The sequence below is a fragment of the Eumetopias jubatus genome, unplaced genomic scaffold (assembly GCF_037043125.1).
Source record: "Eumetopias jubatus isolate StellerSeaLion01/CBP00866 unplaced genomic scaffold, mEumJub1_p1.0 scaffold_3, whole genome shotgun sequence".
Lineage (NCBI taxonomy): Eukaryota > Metazoa > Chordata > Mammalia > Carnivora > Otariidae > Eumetopias > Eumetopias jubatus.
The window spans coordinates 68,254,224-68,274,148 of record NW_028274809.1 but is presented as its reverse complement, the minus strand read 5'-3'; positions in this window follow the sequence as shown (position 1 = coordinate 68,274,148).

The window sequence follows — 19,925 nt, the reverse complement described above, 5'->3', positions numbered from 1 at the left end:
TGGACGGATTTGAATATATGAAAGACAACACTGAAGGATATATAAAGCATATTAAAAAGCAGTTTGCAAACTCAGAACATGCATGCAACCTATGTGACAAATAAATGGTTAATATCCTTACTGCATAAAGATGAGCACAATAGAAAATGGCAAAAGAGGCATAAGCAGGCAAGTCACTAAAGAAGAAATACGCATGGCCTTTAAATGTATAAAAAGATATTAATCTCACTAATAAATGAATGCAAATTAAAACAACAATGAGGACTTTTTTGTCTATCACATTGGCAAATATAATAAAGTTGTCAGTGTTAAGGATTTGGGGCAACAAGCATTCACATACTCCTGGTGAAATTAGAGTATTTTAACAGATTTTTGGATGGTAATCTGGTACGATTTAGCAATTTATAAATGTATCAATTTGTATCATGCGCATTGCCTTTGACACAGTGCAGGGATGCACCACCCAGACCCCCTTTCAGAACTTTCAGACTCATTCCCCCAGCTGCTGGCCGTGCTGCCGGCAGACCGCCCTCAGCTGTCAACAGTCTCCAGGAATCACTCTGGCTGAAGAGAACCACCTTGCTCAAGGGCAGGCTGGCCTCCTTCCTTGGGCAGCCAACATCCAGTGACTAATCAGTTTTGGGACCGTCCACCTCAATCCAGCTAAAGGCAACTCTGAAGAAGGCATCCCAGCTTAAATTTTCCCTATAGTGTCAGCCGAGGCTTTCCCTGAGACTGCATGGCAGCCAACTTCTCAAGGTCCTCTTTCCTTCCATTCTGTTCCCCAGGTATTGACCCCACGGGCACTTCCTAATATGCCTAAATGCAACCTTCATGTCACAGTGTACTGTTGGGGAACCTCCCCTGCACGACGCAGCTATTCTACATCTAAGATTTTGTCATAGGAAAACAGCTACATTGGCATATGAATGTGGAAGGGACAGAATACCCAGAGTAGATTCATCTAGAAATGGAACAAAACAAAAACAAAACCAAGAAAAATGACCAATAAGCTAAATATCTGTACTAGGAGTAGGGTTAAATGCAGTTTAGAAATCATACCATGAAGTTAAAAAGGTATCACGGAATGATACCCATATAGTTCAATTTTTAAATATCCCTATATGACATGTTTAGATAATATACTTTTACATTACATAAAAAGTTTGGAAGGATACCCGAAACTCTCAACCATGTTTATCCAGTATTCACATACTATATTTCTGTGTTTGATTTTGTTGTTGTTGTTGTTTGCATCAAAAGCTACTGACATATCGAATAAAATAATAAACGAAACTCAATTAACCAACAAAAACAGGATCACTAAAAAGATAGGCTAAATGTTTAGGCTTGGGTCTCAGCATGGATAAAGAACACAATAAAAGGGCCTTCTGTAACTTCCCTGACCTATAGAGCATAGCCAATGGGGTCTACACGTTGCAAGTTCACAAAATATTTTCATTTCCTCAGTTGAAAAGTATCTTATTAGGACAATGGTTAACATTTCTACAAAAACACAATCATTTTTTTGTTTTCTAGGTTCTTTATGTGACGTCCCACACACATGAGGGGATGACAGCAGAAGATGAAAATTCAGCAGGCTATGACTTGAAACGTTTGGGTTCAAACCTTGGTTCTGTCTCCAATTCAGTTTATAACCTTAAACAGCTCTCTCTTTCCTCATCAAAGGTGGGAGCAGAAATGGGAGAATGCATATCTTTTTCATAGTTGTGAGAACCACAAGCAGTGCTATCTAGAAAGATTCTTTCATAAAAAGAGGAAAGTGATACACTAAGATAAAGGTAAAAAGTAGGCTGAATGTTTTCAATGGTTTTTGCTGTCATAGAGATATGTGTTGTCTCCCCGAAATCTTCCAGACCTATCCATATAGGACATCCTCAAGACAGGTCCAGTTCCTCTGTAATGTGCGTGAACTGGTTTGGCTGAGCCAAACGGAAAAGCTACTACTGGGTTCGTGTATCACAGAAACAATATCTTTTCCAGGCTCTATAATGTGTGACAGGGAGAACAGTCTTCTAGTCCAAGTTCTTGCCAGCAAGTCCTGATATTGCCTTTACTGGTCACTTTCCTTTCTGAGCCTCTTATTTGGTTAAAAATAATAGAATAATAGATAAGCACATACATGCATACATATGTACATGCATACATAAATGGTTGAGGAAAGAGTAAAAGTATCAAACAATATAATCTTTAAGTTTTCTTCCAGCTGAAAAACACTTTCACTAGTGTTCTTGGACATATTGTGTATCTTCTTTTAGTATTTGGTTTCTCTGAGCTTCATTCAGCATCTTAATGAGTGAAATATGGGAAGAGAGTGAAAGAGAATGATCTCTGAGGTCACTCTTGACTGAATGTGCATGCATGGGGGGGGTGTGTCTCACTTTAGCAGTTAGTCTCAAAGTAATGGACTTCAAGTGGGGAGTCATCCATTCCTTCATTCACATATTTAATAATACAAGTATTTATTTCATGTAAGGCAGTATGGTGAATGTAAAAATAATTAAGACAAAAAGCTCCACTTTCCTGGACTGGCATTTAAATAGGAAATAAGGACTACATAATGTAAAAGCTAATATGGAAATAATGACAACATAAGGTAAAAACTAATAAGCAATAAAAGAGAAGTAGAGAAAGAACATTTTGGAAATTCAGAGTGGAAAGAAAATACTCTCCTCTGGAGGAGCCTTGGAAAATTTCATTAGGAATATGGCTTTTGGACCACACCTTAAGGATGGGGAACCAATCATTGAAGAATTATTTGAGTACATACAAGATCACAGAGAAACTTCAAGAGCAGATTCAGTTGTACATCCAGAATTTCCCTTTCCTACTAGCAGGTCACATACTTCGTAACTTGGTGTTTGTTACAGATTTAAAAACTCTCTTTCCTCTTATTGATAGTAAATTAAGTGAAAATGTAATTTCCTGGACTTTTTCCTTTGGGTTTACTTTTGAAAGAACACTATTTTACAGCCTAATTTCTATAGAAAATCTAAATATCAATATTACTCTAAAGGAGACTCTGGGGTCTCTGAATGATGCTCTTATGCTGCTTATTGATGAGATTTTTGATAATAGAACTATTTAGATGTGAAACACATAGAACATGTTAGCTTCTTTCTTGTTTTATTACCCTAATAGACAAACAAAAACAAAAACAAAACCCATAGCCAATAAAGTGACTCTGCTTTTGTTTTTATAGCTATGTCTTTGAAATCGTGGCCCTTAATCTTAAAACCAATGATAGAGTAGTTACAGATGAGGAAAAGAGATGATCTCATTGGGGTACAGTGTTTACTTACGAGACGTACACAAACCAATTTTAGTAAAATAAAACTGACCTAACTCTGGGCCAGGATCTGACTTAATAGCCACTCCAATTCTCTCTGACATTTAAAAATTATAAGGCACTGCAAAAAGAAATTCTTAAATGTCAGAATCCTCATAATTTCTTCAACTTTTGCTACTGAATTCTTAAATCTTCCCTCCCCCACCCCAACCCCCCAACATGCACTACCTGTGAGGGTGGTGAAGCTGGGGAGAGAAGTTAGAGACAGGTAGTTCTGCGGGCAGCCGGGCCAGTGCAGACTAGTCAGACATGCTTCCCACCCTTGTACTCAAGCCAGCTACTCTGGGAGCCTCCTTAGGAATCGTTCCGTTACATTGCTGGACATATTTTAACGTGGGGTTCATGGAAGGAAAAAGTCTGGGGAACTGAGGCACCACAGTTCTCGTTTACGTCTTCTTTTCATTACTCTGTCAAGGTCACTCTATTTTTGATTACTGCAGCTGTGGCACATTTGCCTTTGACCTAGTGAAGTCTGATTCCATGGAGAGCTGAGATATGGTAATTCTAAATGAGATGTCAATAGCAGGGAGTTTAATAACAATGAGGATGGAGGAGGAAAATGAAAGGTAGGAGGAAGAAGGAGGACGAGAAGGAGATGGAAAGAGATACAAGATTTATTATATACTTACTAAAGGGAGGACACTTTGGGATCTTGTATGAGTCATGATCCCAGCTCAGTGAGGGTACCACTGTTACATCTGTCTTGCGTACAGTAACCAACGGTGGAGGCTCAGCGGTGTCTGTAACTTGCCTATGATCACACAGCCAATAAGGGGCAGAGATGGGATTCAAAATCCCACCCTTCCCCTCTCAGAACACCACAGAAATGTGGCGGCTGTAATGAGATGGTATTTATGTTTAGGAAATTTTACAGACATATTCCTCAATCTAAAAATATTAACGCATTCCACACGATTTATTGAATTCCTATCAGTATGATAACAACTTTTAATCAATACCTGCTAGTTTCATAGTCAAAGCACTGAAATAAAGGCAGAGACCCTCTCATCTGCTTTTCTTAGTACTTGATGTGAACTCATTTCTTATGATTTCCAATTTTAAAGACCATAAAATAAAGGAAGACCCCATTTATTTTTTTCTCCTATCAAATTTTAATACACATTCTTGGAAATGGTTCTTGTATATGTGTGAGTATGTGCATGCATGTGTGTGTGTGTGTGAATTTTATATATGTATATATATATAAAACACTACAATTCATAAATTATTATTGTTGGGCAATATCTCAGTCAATTCCATTTTCTCAGTTTTACATTCTGAAGAACCCTGCTGATTCTGTTTTCAGGGTCGTTGGTTTTGTGTTTTTTTTTTAACATTTACTGACTGCCAACAAAGGATATTTTATTTTCTACCAGTTTCCTCAACTTAGAAATACAGTAATTATCAAATTATCATTATGAAGAGTATTGGTTCATGTTCTAAAAAAAGGAGATTTTAAAAAGGAAACCTTATTTCCTTGTTAAAAAAAAACCACATTATAGGAGCGTTTTCTCTTAATTCTTAAAATGTTGTCTAATCAAACAATCTAGAGAACCCCCATTTGAGAATGACCCATTATAGCAATGGAGAGATTTTATATTGCCTTATCAGAGGACATGAATTGTATTCTCTGTAAATTCTACCGTAATTGTGTCCATTTTCTGATTTTGCTTTAGTTTGGTCGTTAGCTCTAAAATTACTGTTAAGTAATAAAGCACAGGTCAGAGTATTAAACCCTTGTTGCAAATACCACCAAATCATAACCAGGAAATATCAACTGAAAGCCACAATTCCAAGCATTTAGTTATAAAATATAGTTTAAATAACAGGACCCTTTTTTTTTCCTTCTTGGTGTGGCTTGCTAAGATTTTCTACTGCTCCCATAGTTTGACATCTAGCTTAAAAAAGAAAAAGAAAAAAAAAAAAAACCTATTCCTAGGACCTTCTTTGGTAAACTCCACCTGAGAATAAATTATCTTTAATTATTAAATATTCATCAAGTGTTTTGGTCGTTTTTTTTTGTCTGGCAAGGAATTTCATGCCATATAACCACTTATCTTTATAATGAAGAAAAGTGAATGCTTGTAATAGTTGCTCTGGCTAATTCTCCCCAACCCATTGCCCTTCTTTTAAAAAGAACATTATAGTGGTGGTCTTATTAAGATGTTTTAAGGCTCCACAGAATTCTTATAAATGGTCTCTGACCTGTAGTTTGTATGAGGCTGTAATGCCCATGCATAGAACAAGACAAATGAGCAAAATCGTGAGACCCCAAGGGGAGGACTTGGGCAAAATCAGGGAAAGCAAAGGCAGAAAACAATGATACAGTGGTGATGATGTTGTCTTTTCTTCTTATTACATGACATCTCCTATTACTAAAAACGTACTTGACCAAATATTTGTTCCATCCTCCTCGTATGATTTGACATCTCAGTAAATTTATGGCCAGCATTTCTCAACATGCATTTCGAAAGAACAGTTAGTTCAAAGAAATGCTAGCAGATGTTACTTGAAAAAGGGTTCTAAGATCAAAGAAGTTTGGGGAATACTAAACTATAGAAAGTTAAACAGGTTTCTTTTCTCAAGGGCTTCCTAGAGCTTTTAGTATGATCCTATTCACTGTGAATTGCAATGAGAAGCATATAGATTTGCAACATTTCCTGCATGTATTCGGCCTTTGAAACGTTTTTCATATAGTATGCTTGTGAGAATGATGTCCCACAAAACCCACTTGGGGAAACACTGAAATAAGCAACTACAAAGTTATTGCTGGGTGCATCTTTAAATACAGGAGGTGGGCAGAGGGGTGGGTAAGTGGAAAATCTTCCCTCTCCTACTACTGACACAATTTGCAAGGATGGGAAAGGAACGTGAAACTGTCACAGGAGAAACAATCAAAAAGTGGGCGTTTTTCATGGGAACTAACTCCAAGGTGATGTGACATGGCACTTTCTTCATATCACTGGGTTTGGCCTCATTCTAACCTCAAGAGGTCAAACTAGTCCCAGTAATTGTGGTTACCCTATAAACTATCTCCAAAGGTGATGGAACTCCTGTCACTGTAGATATTTAAACAGAAACTTAATGACTATCTATAGCAAGTTGAGGGACAATGGAACTTCGACTGGTTGGGTAAGATACTTTAAAGAACCTTCCAAACCTGACAGTCTATGGTTTTAAGATTGTAAGTTTTAACACTCTATTCTTGCACAGAATCACCATACCACACTAGTAGTACATTTTTCTCTTAGAGATTCTTAAGAAAGTCTCAAATTGGATCATTTTGCTTCTTCCTCAGAAATGGTTTAGTGGCTTTCACAAGGTGGGCACTAGGAATGCAGAAGGCATTCACAGAACACATCTACCCATGCAGATTAACAGGGAGACCTTCTTATCTAGGTTTCCTGTATTGTATAGAAAATCTCAATAATGCTTCACTCTAAAAGTTTGAAAGAGCTTCATGTGTCTCCACAAATTAGAGAATTCAAAATAGTGTTCTCAATAGTGTTTTCTGCAAACAAAGTCATGGAACTTTATAAGATACCATGTAACTACAAATACAGGTATTTTCAAAGATGAAAATACCGTCATCACCCATAATGACCTTATGAACTTTGCAATTTATTTTAAAAATATTTATGAACGATCCACATGAACTTGTTAAATGTATGTGTTTTTTGAATATCTGGTAAAATAAGTCCATATGACAGCATCCGCGTTCCCGCAACAATTTCATTTTTCTATGACCAGGTTGTAATGTTAAAGGATTCAACAATCCACCTGCTCTGGTCAGGGGTTGACCAGGAAAACAAGCTCAGGATTATATGCAGGCTCTCACTGCAGAAGCATATTTATCTCCATGCCTAAATCTGCAACGTGAGTGCAAGGGATTATGAACCTATCTTTTCCAAATCAATGATGCCTTTACTCTTTCATGTTTTGTGTTTAATTCCTGTAAATATCCTCTTTCTTTGGGGGAGATTGATGCTTCTAAGTTTCTCATTCTCCCACAATGTCCCTCACTCCAGAATCATGTCTTGATACTCAGTCCCAGAGCATTTTTCCCTCAAATTCTGGGTAACCTTTATCATCCAGTCACGTTACCTCATTTAGTGACGTGATAAGACTTAAAAACAGCATATGTACATATACATATATATGTACATATATATGTTGTTATGTACAATGACTTAAAGCTATTCTATTATTCATGTAAGTACTAATAAAGGTGAATTCCTACCAGGTTTTTTTTTCTCTGAAGGGTGCATGATATAGGGAAAAAATCTGGAGTTGAGAGTTAGAAGCCCTGAGTGGGATCAGTCATTTAACTTCTCTGACTATCAGTCTTTAAGTCACTAGAGGACCAGTCTGCCCACATGTTACGCAAAACGTGCTTTTTAACTCATGTATCACCAATACATAATACTTTTCAAAGCAAGCTCCTGAAATTTAACAGATTCTCAAGTCATGAATTTCAAATTTAACATGTTTACAGTAATACCCACTTTCTAAACTACTGTTTTAAAATAGTGTAATTTATCTTTTTAAAATTTTTTTATTTTATGATATGTTAATCACTATACATTACATCATTAGTTTTTGATGTAATGTTCCATGATTCATTGTTTGTGCATAACACCCAGTGTTCCATTCAGTACATGCCCTCTTTAATACCCATCACCAGGCTAACATATCCCCCCACCCCCTCCCCTCTAGAACCCTCAGTTTGTTTCTCAGAGTCCATAGTCTCTCATGGTTCATCTTCCCCTCCAATTTCCCCCCCTTCATTTTTCCCTTCCTGCTATCTTCTTTTTTTTTTTTAACATATAATGTATTATTTGTTTCAGAGGTACAGGTCTGTGATTCAACAGTCTCACACTCACCATAGCACATACCCTCCCCAATGTCTATCATCCAGCCACCCCTCCCTCCCACCCCTCACCACTCCAGCAACCCTCAGTTTGTTTCCTGAGATTAAGAATTCCTCATATCAGTGAGACCATATGATACATGTCTTTCTCTGATTGACTTATTTCGCTCAGCATAATACCCTCCAGTTCCATCCACGTCATTGCAAATGGCAAGATTTCATTCCTTTTGATGACTGCATAATATTCCATTGTGTGTGTGTGTGTGTGTGTGTGTGTGTGTGTGTGTGTGTGTGTACCACATCTTCTTTATCCATTCATCTGTCGATGGACATCTTGGCTCTTTCTATAGTTTGGCTATTGTGGACATTGCTGCTATAAACATCGGGGTGCATGTACCCCTTCGGATCACAACATTTGTATCTTCGGGGTAAATACCCAGTAGTGCAATTGCTGGGTCATACGGTAGCTCTATTTTCAACTGTTTGAGGAACCTCTATACAGTTTTACAGAGTGGCTGCACCAGCTTGCATTCCCACCAACAGTGTAGGAGGGTTCCCCTCTCTCTGCATCCCCTCCAACATCTGTTGTTTTCTGATTTGTTAATTTTAGCCATTCTAACTGGTGTGAAGTGGTATCTCATTGAGATTTGGATTTCCCTGATGCCGAGCGATGTTGAGCACTTTTTCATGTGTCTGTTGGCCATTTGGATGTCTTCTTTGGAAAAATGTCTGTTCGTGTCTTCTGCCCATTTCTTGATTGGATCATTTGTTCTTTGGGTGTTGAGTTTGATAAGTTCTTTATAGATTTTGGATACTAGCCCTTTATCTGATATGTCACTTGCAAATATCTTCTCCCATTCTGTCTTTAAATAAAAAAAATAGTTTGATGTGAATTTCATTCTTTTGTAAAATAGATCGTGATTTTCCATTTAGATCTGAATTTTCTGTTGAAAAGAATTTTCTATTCAAAAGAAAAGATAAGGCATGGGTTATACATTTCTTTCAAAATCTGTCAAGATGAATCTGGATCCAGAAAGTTCATAAAGTCCATTCCTTTTCCTTAATACTCAGGAAAAGTCACAATATATGTATTTGACTGTATTTGTAAGTTAAGCATCTTTCTAGTCACGAAGGAACTATTTATTGCATAACTTCTTTACTAACAAGTCATGGAAGCAAACTGAAATGTAGGCGTAAGTTTTATGAATGACCACATTATTGAGTAGTAGTTATAGGTAATCGTCATCAGTTTTACACAGATACATGAAAACCTTTCCATGCTCTATTTACTTATGTGATTTATCAACAGATAACTTAATGAGTGCCTGTGTGTCAGGCTAGATGCTGCCATGTGATCTATACCTTCCTAGAATGTACCATATGGAAGGATTGATAGTGAACAAAGAATGCCAGCCATGGTGAGGTTAGGCATGAGAAGCTCAGGGTGACTTCCTCTGGGATATTATCAGGAACACAACATTCCCAAACTCCCTCCCAGATTCCCTCACTCTCTAGGACATCTGGTGCACAAAGGATGCATCATCTACTTTTTGTGTGCAGGTACAAAGATCTCATAAGGGTGTGGGAGAATATGTCAGAGTCTGGACAAGGAAATAGAAATGAAGAGAATTTCAAGGAAATAATTGGTTAAGTAGGTATTGAATGACTCAATAGGCAGCAAGAAAATACAGGGTAACACAATGAGAGTAACTGCAGGGAGAAGCTCCCTCCCTAGGGAAGGGGCAGCAGAAGGAAGAGGTTGAGGGTATGATACCCTAGAGGTATCAGCAGAAGGAAGAGCAGAAGGAAGCAGGTTGAGGTCTGATACCCTAGAAATTCAGATGAGGAATCCTACAGAGTTTGACTCCTTCTGAGGATGGGGCACTCTCCAGCTAGAGCTGAGACCTCTGAGTGGGCACAATATGGCTGGTTCTAGGAGCATGGGGAAGAAGATAGAAACTAGAATCAATTACCAATACTCGGGGAAGGCCATTGCTGGAGTACCATTAATAGACCCCTCACACAAAACAGACAGTAAGCAAAAGAAAGGTGAAGTTTGCAGGGTCCTAGCCCCAGTATTTCAAAGCATAATATAGAAGACTAGGTTTGTAGCTAAAAGATAATAGCTTCCTAATTGGCACCAGAAACTGAAGAGTGAGGACCTGAGGTTTGGAAGAGTAACAACTCGCTTTGAGGATATTTGGGGCCTCTGGATCTCTTTCCCCCACCCCCCATCCCCGGGGAAGTGGTTGCTCCCTGCCTGCCCTCATTCTTTCCATGTTCCTCTAGGTCATTCTGTCATCTTATCTGTCCTCTAATACCAGTACAACCAATTCTCTATTTAAAATTTTTATTGCTTTTGTTTCCCCAGCAGGGACGGGCCTTGTTGGACCTCCTCTGTCTGCCTAAATTCCAGACATTCACACTGGGTAGTGCCTGCCCTACTTAGTCACTGTGATGGAAGCTACCTTGCTTGCCTTAAAAAGTCCTGTCTGCCTTGGTCTGGATCCTGACCGGTTCTCCTTAACCAGTACCTGATGCCGGCTTGCTTGTCTCTATTACTAGTTAGCCCTACGTTAGATCCTGTCTTTGGAAGATATTCATCAGAGAATTGCTTTGTAGCCCTCTCTAGCCCTTACCATGCTGTTTGGAACGTTTATGTGGGAGGGTATGTCCTTGAGGAGTGGGGGGGAGAAATTAAGGGAAAATAACCAATATATCCTCCCTGGTTGGTAACTTACTCATTAGTTTACACACATTAACTCGATTAATTTTCCAAATAACCCCATGAATTAGATATTATTCCCATTTAACAGAGGAGGTTCAGCAAACTGAAGGAATTTGCTCTAATTTGCACCCACATTCAAACCTGGTTCTACCTGACTTCAGCATCTATGCACCTTCTGATCTAATGCTTTTGGTGGAGCATGGGGTCACAGACACCAGCCTGACTAGAGACTTCCTAGAATGACTCAACTTCAGTAAAGATGAAATATTGTCTCCATATCCTAAACTGACTTCACTTTTTATATATAGTGATTGGCAATTCAATATTAACTCAATTCAACAAAGATTAATTGAACCTCATGTGTGGCAGACAATGTGACGATGATAGTTAACACATTTACCAAGGACTTACTGTGTTTTGGGTGCTGTTTCATACACTTGCCTTATGCCTCATTAATTCTCAGAACAACTCTAAAGATGGGTGCTATTATTAATAACCTCATCTTACAAATAATGTAACTGAGGCCCAGAGTGGCTAATGTGGCATGGCCAAGACCTCACAGCTAGGAACTGGCAAAGTCAAGGAGAGAACCTAGGTAGGCTTTACAGCCCATGGTCTTAACCATTATGCTCTATTTCCTCATGTATAAGAGGCTGGAGAGACAAAAAGGAACAAGTCATGGGCAAGGAGATCAGAGTCTAGGTGGTGAAACATGGAGAACCAACGAGATCTGATAAACACACTTGTAAAGAAACATACACTGTAAAGAAAGTAGCAATTCGCTTTGCCTGGGAAAATCATAAAAGATCTAAAAAGACAAAAGTGTAGATTTCTGTTTTGGAGGTAGAATCAACAGATCTGGTAATGTGTTATGGAAGAGAGAGGTAGCAGCACGGGGTGGCTCTGTGGAGGAGCAGATCTAAGAAGGTAGATTCAGAAATTCAGATCATATAACACTGAGTGGGTGATAAAAAGTAGGCAGCCAGTTAAAAAAAAATGTTTTTAAAGGTTGGGGCACCTGGGCGGCACAGTCGGTTAAGCGTCTGACTCTTGATCTTGGCTCAGGTCATGATCTCAGAGTCGTGAGATCAAGCCCTGCATTGGGCTCTGTGCTCAGCCGGCAGTCTGCTTGAGATTCTCTCTCTCCCTCTGCCCCTCTCTCCCTACTCTCTCTCTCTTTCTCAAAAATAAATAAATAAACCTTAAAAAAAAATTGAAGGCTTAGATGTGAGATAAGAGTCACAATAGTTTTATATATTTTGAAATGTCCAACACAGAAATATCACGGGAGTGGCTGTGTGGTTCTAGGAAGAATGTGTACACACAAAGAAATGGGATTTTCTTACTTTTCTTCTGGCAGGTGCTATGACCACCTAGCTAGTCGAGATAAAAAGGCATAGATCTGAGACAAGACAGCGGCCCTGATGTCTGGGAACTGGCAGCCTGGTTATCAGCTGGGTCTTGGTGTCACTAGGGGCTGGCCAGGTACCATCAGCCAGGCCACAGCTTCTCCTGTTGAAAATGAAGGATTTCACAGAACATTTTTCAAATCACAAAAAATGCTCAAATATTCCTCATCCTGGCTAATATGGGGGACTGAGTGAGGGGGCCGCAGCTTTTACAGCTTTAGCTTCCCTCTAGTCTGCTCTCCCGATAAACCAGGGATTAAAATACCCAAACATAGAACTGTCCCCTCTTACTGACAATACCCAATCCAGAGAATGCCCCCCCGCCACCTTACTGGAACCACTCTGAAATCACACAGCCAAAGCCTGAGTCTTGTATATAGTAAGACCTTTCTAACAACTTCTTGCTGAGCTACTTCATGATGCCCTGTAGGGGGCTTGGGTAAGATTGCAAAGGTGAGGGTGAGCCCCTGGCACCCCTGGAGATACTGGAGAGGGAAGGACCAAGGCTAGAACTCTCCACAGGTCTGAGCTGCTCCATGGCTAACTGGGGACTTGGGGCTTCTGACATGTCTGTTCCCCGACCACCCACAAAGGCCCCAGCCCACACCCAGAGAGAGTTGATCAGGGAAAGGCACTGAGTCACCCACAAGTGTGCTGAAGCAGAGTTTGGAAGGAAGGGGGTCTCAGGGCAGCTCTGCAGGAAGATGGAGCTCCAGAAACCTCTCCTGGACTAGGAAGAGATGGCAGGTCCCCGTGCCAGTGAAGCCCAGGTGTGATGTTTGGAGCATGTGTCCAAGGTGCTCCCCCCTCTCCCATACTTCTCTGCCAACCCACCTCTCAGGACCCTCAACCTGGAGAGAGTTCCATGCCCCACCTGCTCTGGGTCCCTTCCAAGGCTTCCCTAGGTGCTGCTTTCTGCTTAATCACCCGCGCACCCTCTGAGCCACTTACTGACCATGTGACCTTGGGCAATAGGCCTAACCTCTTAGCTTCAACTTCACAAGTTTGTTTTGAGTTTAAAATGAGAATTCAGTAAATGGTGAAGAAGTCGGCTGGGACATGTAAGCCCTGAGGTCCTAGTGTCGATCCCTCCCCACCACGGCCTTGAGGGAAGAGCTGAGCAGAGGCAGCCTGGGTACAAGTCTCACCCCCCACCAGCCCCCTACCCCACTCCAGCCCTGCCACAGGGCACACACACAAAGGTTCTCTCTTGTTATAACAAGAACAAACACAACCTGTAAAATACAGATGTGTTCCTGGTGGTCTGGAGGAGTTTTTTTTCCCTCTTTTATCTATTTTGTTTTGTCTTTTTTTTTTCTTAAGATTTTATTTATTCGACAGAGAGAGAGAGACAGCGAGAGAGGGAACACAAGCAGGGGGGAGTGGGAGAGGGAGAAGCAGGCTTCCCACCGAGCAGGGAGCCCAATGCGGGGCTCGATCCCAGGACCCTGGGATCATGACCTGAGCCAAAGGCAGAAGCTTAACCAACTGAGCCATCCAGGCGCCCCTATTTTGTTTTGTCTTAAGTGAGAAACTAAAGTCAATGAACATCTTATATCACGACTATTTTTGTCTTGATTTAAAATAGTCAGTATGCACTAATTAGCCAAAGACACTTTTCATTGACAGATTATCTATTTGGATGATTACTCTACTATAAAAGCAAAATGAGAATAGTGAAAACAGTAGAAAATCGTATTGTGAATACAACATAACTTCTTAAAGCTGGTCAAACTAATAACAAAAATATTGATCTTTAGACACTACTGATTGCAAACACCCAAACTCCAATCACAAATTTTTAAAAGCAATAAATCACTAGGAGATTGAGACACACATAGAACTATAATATTTTGTCATACAGGTGAAACAAATTAGTTACAATGAGCATGTCTTATTTAAATTGTCAGTCATTATTAGTTTCCTTCATTTTTTATCACACTAGTATATTTTTGTTTCTATCATTTATGTGAATGGGAATATTTATGTAAGAAATCCGGTGGACCATGAATCCTTGCTTCTTGCAATAAAAAAGTAGAAACATACCTGATTTTTCATTGTTCCTTGACATGATATAATGTAATTAAATGTGACTGATGCAACCTGACAAATCCAGTCACAATATGAAATGTCACAGGAAAACAAGGGAAAGCTACTATCTTTATCCAGACTGAAGAGAAAAAAAAAACACTTATCATGAAATACAAAAACAAAGCTTTTGGAATATAAGCAAATAATACACCAGCATGGGGCTTCCTCAAATATCTTCTATTCAGCCCTTTTGAGATATATGCCATCATAGATATTAGGCTGGTGTCATAGATTTTAGAATTTATTTTTTTCTACTGGAGAGTATTAGAAATATCACAATATGGGGCCCTTTTCCCTTTTAAAGCCTGTTTGAATACAATTGGGAACCTATGCTTTCAAAAGGACCTCTCTTCTGTGGTGTTCATGGCCCTAAGTTTGTGCCTTCCCATAGGCTTCAAGGCAACTCTAAATGGACTACACTTCAGCTCAGCTGTTTTTCTGAGACTGTACCCTGCCTCTGAACTGTGCTAAAATAACCTTGCATTATCCTAATTAGGATTATTCACAATACACACATATTGCAAAGGGCCATTTTCATTTTCAATTAGTTGAAAAGGATTAGTTGCGGTGATACTCATATGGTACTGAATGCTATTATTATTAAACCCAATATTTTTTATTGCTGTTAAAATTATGCTCCTTACAGATATAACTTAGCTAATGGACTAAAAAGATGGTCTCTTCCTGACAAATCATTCTCTTCTGAAGATTGTGAAGGTAACAATACATAAATGGAAAGAAATACATGTGTGGTGAAGAGGCTGTTTAATCACAAGTACTGGCAAACCTAAAATTAGTTCCAATTAAAAAAGAAATGCATGAAAACCAATCTGAATGTAGCAGATAAAGGGTGGCATGAAGGAGAGATTATTAAGCAGTAGCATAGAACAGGACCCCAGGTGCCGTACTTCCTCATTATACCTGTTCTTGAGCAATAACACACTGAGTGTACAATAAACCAATATAGACAGATAGATAGATACACACACACACACACTCCAAGAAATAATTTTACATGGTGGTTACACTTCAGATGAACAAGTACATGTTTTTTGGAGGAAAGACCATAACAACTTGGTTTTTACTTCCAAAATACAGTGGCATGTTAATTGCTTGATCAGCCAAATGAAACTAAATGTAATTAAGACTAGTGTGGGGTTAATTTGATCCATAATTATGTTATATAAAGTAAATGAAAATTGTTTCTTTCCTAAATTGCAATTCATTAAAATTACAGATATTAAAATAAGATACTATAAAATTACATGAAGCATGTACACATTAATAGCCATTAGTAATAGCTTGATATTTCTATCTAAGCAACAGTTTATTAGAATGCCAAAAGGTGATATTTGACCACTCACATCACTGATCTTTTTTTACTCTGTTTTTCTAAGAAATTCTTTTTTTTTATTTTAAGGAAGCAAAGTATTTTAATCTTAGTATGTTTTTGTCCTTTCTAGATATTTATCATCTGCTAAAATACCTTTGGATCAATCCTTATGGAATCTTTATTAGAATACAAACACAGGTATTTAAAAATTCAAAATGGCAAACAAGTATCTACATTTCATACAATGTCAAACACATACAGTGGAGGGGAAGAACATTTTTTTTCAAAGGGCAAATTTTGCATCTCTGGTTAAAATCATCCTCTTGTATCTATTCATATAATGTTTTTGTCTAGAGGGGAGGGGGGTGGGGGGATGGGTTAGCCTGGTGATGGGTATTAAAGAGGGCACATTCTGCGTGGAGCACCGGGTGTTATGCACAAATAATGAATCATGGAAAAAAGAATTGAACATAAAAAAGCATGAGTTGAAGGAGAAAGAACTAAACATTTACTGAGTGATTATCCTGTTGTTGAGTACTGTGCTATGCACTTTAAATACCTATTTTTACCCTTTTATGAAGTTAACGTCATTTCTTCTTCTTTTAAGGATGACAGAACTGAGGTTGAGAGAGATTAGGGAGCCTGCCTGAAGTCACGGAGCTACTTGTACTATTTACTGTGAAGTGGGGAAGGGTCCCTTTCTGTTACACATGATGGCAAAACACGGGAAAAAAACTGATTTGCTGGGATACAATATAGTGTATTAGTCCCACTTTACATTCTTACTCATTGAAGATAATCTGTTTCTTTCTGGGAAAATAGAAACCAGAATGTCATAACATCTCATTTCTGCGCCCCCTCACATGACATTAAATACAAGTTGGCCAAATAATCCTATCGTTCCGAGTCCCCCAGACTATCTCACAGGGACTCCTTCGTAGTAGAGAGGGAAATACTGAAAGCTAGGGGAATTATCCCACTGAGTAGTAATAAATGCGTTACACACGATTCTACTGGGTACACATAGAAAAGACCCATATTCAGGGCAAGACAGAAAGCGTCAGAGGATTATTACACTGTGCTGTGGGAGGGAAGAGAAAAGGAAGAAAGAATTGCCTGAAACAGTAGAAAGTGTTTCCAGATTCTGCTGGCCTTCTTATATGTCATTGTTTTTTTACATCTAGTCACTTTGGAATTGAGGAGAAAAGTGGTAACTTGAAGATCTGATATAATCTTAAAAGAACAGCATTTACGACAGGATTTGCTCACAACATGGATCAATAGCTGCTTACCTGTTAGAGATCAGCAATATTAGAACCAAGTCTAGCTGGAGCTTCAATGTGCCACGATGCATGTACTCACTGTGGTGAAGCAAGGTATCTGCATACCCAGGAGAATCTGATATACTTTCTCTGTTTGCACAATCAAGTATCACCAGGTTACTATGAGTAGTAGTCTACAAACATTAACAAATGTTTCTCAGTAATTGATTGTACTGCACTAATAAGGACAGCCATCCTAAAATTCCTTGGAAATCATCTGCATTTCTCTTTAAGTTGAAGCCACATTTCATCCATGAAAAAATGAAACTAAAGGATAATCGTACTTAACAAGTTGCCAGAACACATTATTTACAGTAAGCAGGTATGCTTAACAAACCAAATATTTAATATTTCATGCATGAAAAATAGGCAGACATAATAGCCATTAGCATTCCAGGTGAGGCAGAACATGCAAATTTACTCAGCTATTAAAGAATGAGTCATATGCTATTTAATATATCAAAATAGTTTATGTATATTAGAGTAAACAGTGAAATCACAATAGGAAAAAAATAGATTTGGTTCAGATGTTGAGCTGCTATGTAAACCAATTATCTATCCGGAGGGAAACAGCTCTGTCTACAACTACTTAGGCTCTAGGGCCTATTACAAACCCTGGAGTGGGCTGTTGTTTCTGTTCTCAAGGGAATTTACCACGTCACACTAGAAATAGCTGACAATAATTAGAGAGCCTGCTTCTGCCAGTATTGCACACATTTTTAATACCTTCCTAAGTATTATGGGAGATAATACACAAGGTCTTTAGAATTCTAGTCATGCCACAACAAGCCATGGAAAGGACAACTAGACAATAGCCCCAAACTGGACTGTGACAGGCTAATTATTGTGGCTTCATTAGAAAACCTCTTTTTACATAGGTCACCTGGGAAGTGTAATTAAAAATGCATTATTGGTGTATTTTTTATTGAAGCAATTAAATTAAAAAGCCAAAAAAATAATTATATGAGGAGCAAATAATAATGTTGGTCAACAGCGTTTATCTAAGAAAGAGAGAACACGTTAGTGGTTCATTAGCAGTAAATGTGTTAACGGGAATCTGTTTGAAAAATGAGCCATAGAATGGCTTTTAAATACGCAGATTAAAGGATTTATAATGTCAAGTTTAACACAGAAATTACAGATAGTATTACATAACCATGAGTAATAGCACCTTTAATCTGACTTAGTAAAATGATTTACATCATACTTTATGCTGCCCCGGTTGTATGAGTATTATATGTGTGGCATCTCAGATGATTTCCCTTATATTTTTTACACACTTATGGATCTGTTCTTCTTGCTTCCTAATTATGTGGTACATCTAAATAATTAGATGTTAAAATATGTATCATCTAGGGGCAGAATGTTTGTCTTGGATATCTGTTCTATGTAGGAATACCAGAACATGACACCGTTTATTTAGAAAAATTTTCATAAAGCCCTAAATATATCATACCAAATCACCTCTCTCTCATCTCAAAACTCTCCTGGTATTTCTTTACATCATCATCATCATCATCTTTACCACCACTGTAATTATCATAATCACTAACAATTAATAAATGCTCTTTACTTGCCAGGAACCAAACATTGCCTATATTATTTAGAAGTTTAATTCTTCAAATAACCTTAAAAGATTGATATTTTATCTCCATTTTAAAGATGAGGAGAATCAATAAAATATAATCAATCTCTCTGGATATATCTATAAACACTGCACTCTCTTCAGTAGACTCTCCTAAGCTCGCAATAATTTTTTCCTCTATCCTACTGGAAATTGCCCATATCTTAAAACTTGGTATTTTTAATGGGTATTCTTTGAATACATAGAAGAGATAGATAAGACACTACTAAGTAAGAATCTCACATGCATCCCTTTGGGCAGGAAAATCACATTCAGAGAGGTGGAGGAGAGAGGAACATCAGTGACGGAGGGCTGTGAATGCCAGGGCGCACGAGTGAAGGAACGGATAAATGATACAACCTTGTTGTGAAACATGGGACTCTCGATGCAAGAAAATACCTTTATGTTGACAGAAAGAAAAAGCGTTCTGTTTATTTTCTAAGTTTGAGTGTTGGTCTGGAACTAGTTATTACCTACTGACTCTAAACTATTTAATCTTGACATATTGTGATTAGTTTAATTAATAGTCTTGGTATTGTTATGTTGCATTAGGTTCTTTATTAGTGTTATTATTTTTAATATCAGTAGCACCCAATTTTGAAAACCTGCTGTAAACCGGGCCTCGTGCCAGAGGCTTTACATGCATTATCTCTAAGCTTCCACACATCACTGAATCAAATTATTCTTATTTTAGAGATGAAAAACTTGTAGTTCAGGAGGTCAAGTGACTTTTCCAAGGTCACATGGCTGACAAATTGAGGAGTTCAGATCTCAGGCCCCAGTCTAACTGAGTCCAAATTGGATGCATTTTCTAGTATTCCACTTTGATTAGGAAAGCGTTTATAAAAGGAATAAACATGATTTTGGATTTTTTTCACATAGAAACCTTCCTTAAGCCACATTTTAAATTCAAATTAATTCAAAATTCATAAAGCTCAAATAACCAACATGGTTTTCTGAGTCCTGTATATTGATAATTGGACTTATCAGGATAACAATCACAATTACAGGGTTTTGAGCTTATGAAAAAAACAGATAGATGAACTAGAATCACTGTGAACTCACCGTTAAGTATCTAGCTTTACAGTGGAGTTGTTTAATTAGAAATCCAAAATCCCATGCATGATATGCATAACTCTTAGTTGGGTTATTAATCAATACTCACGTCCTCAATATTA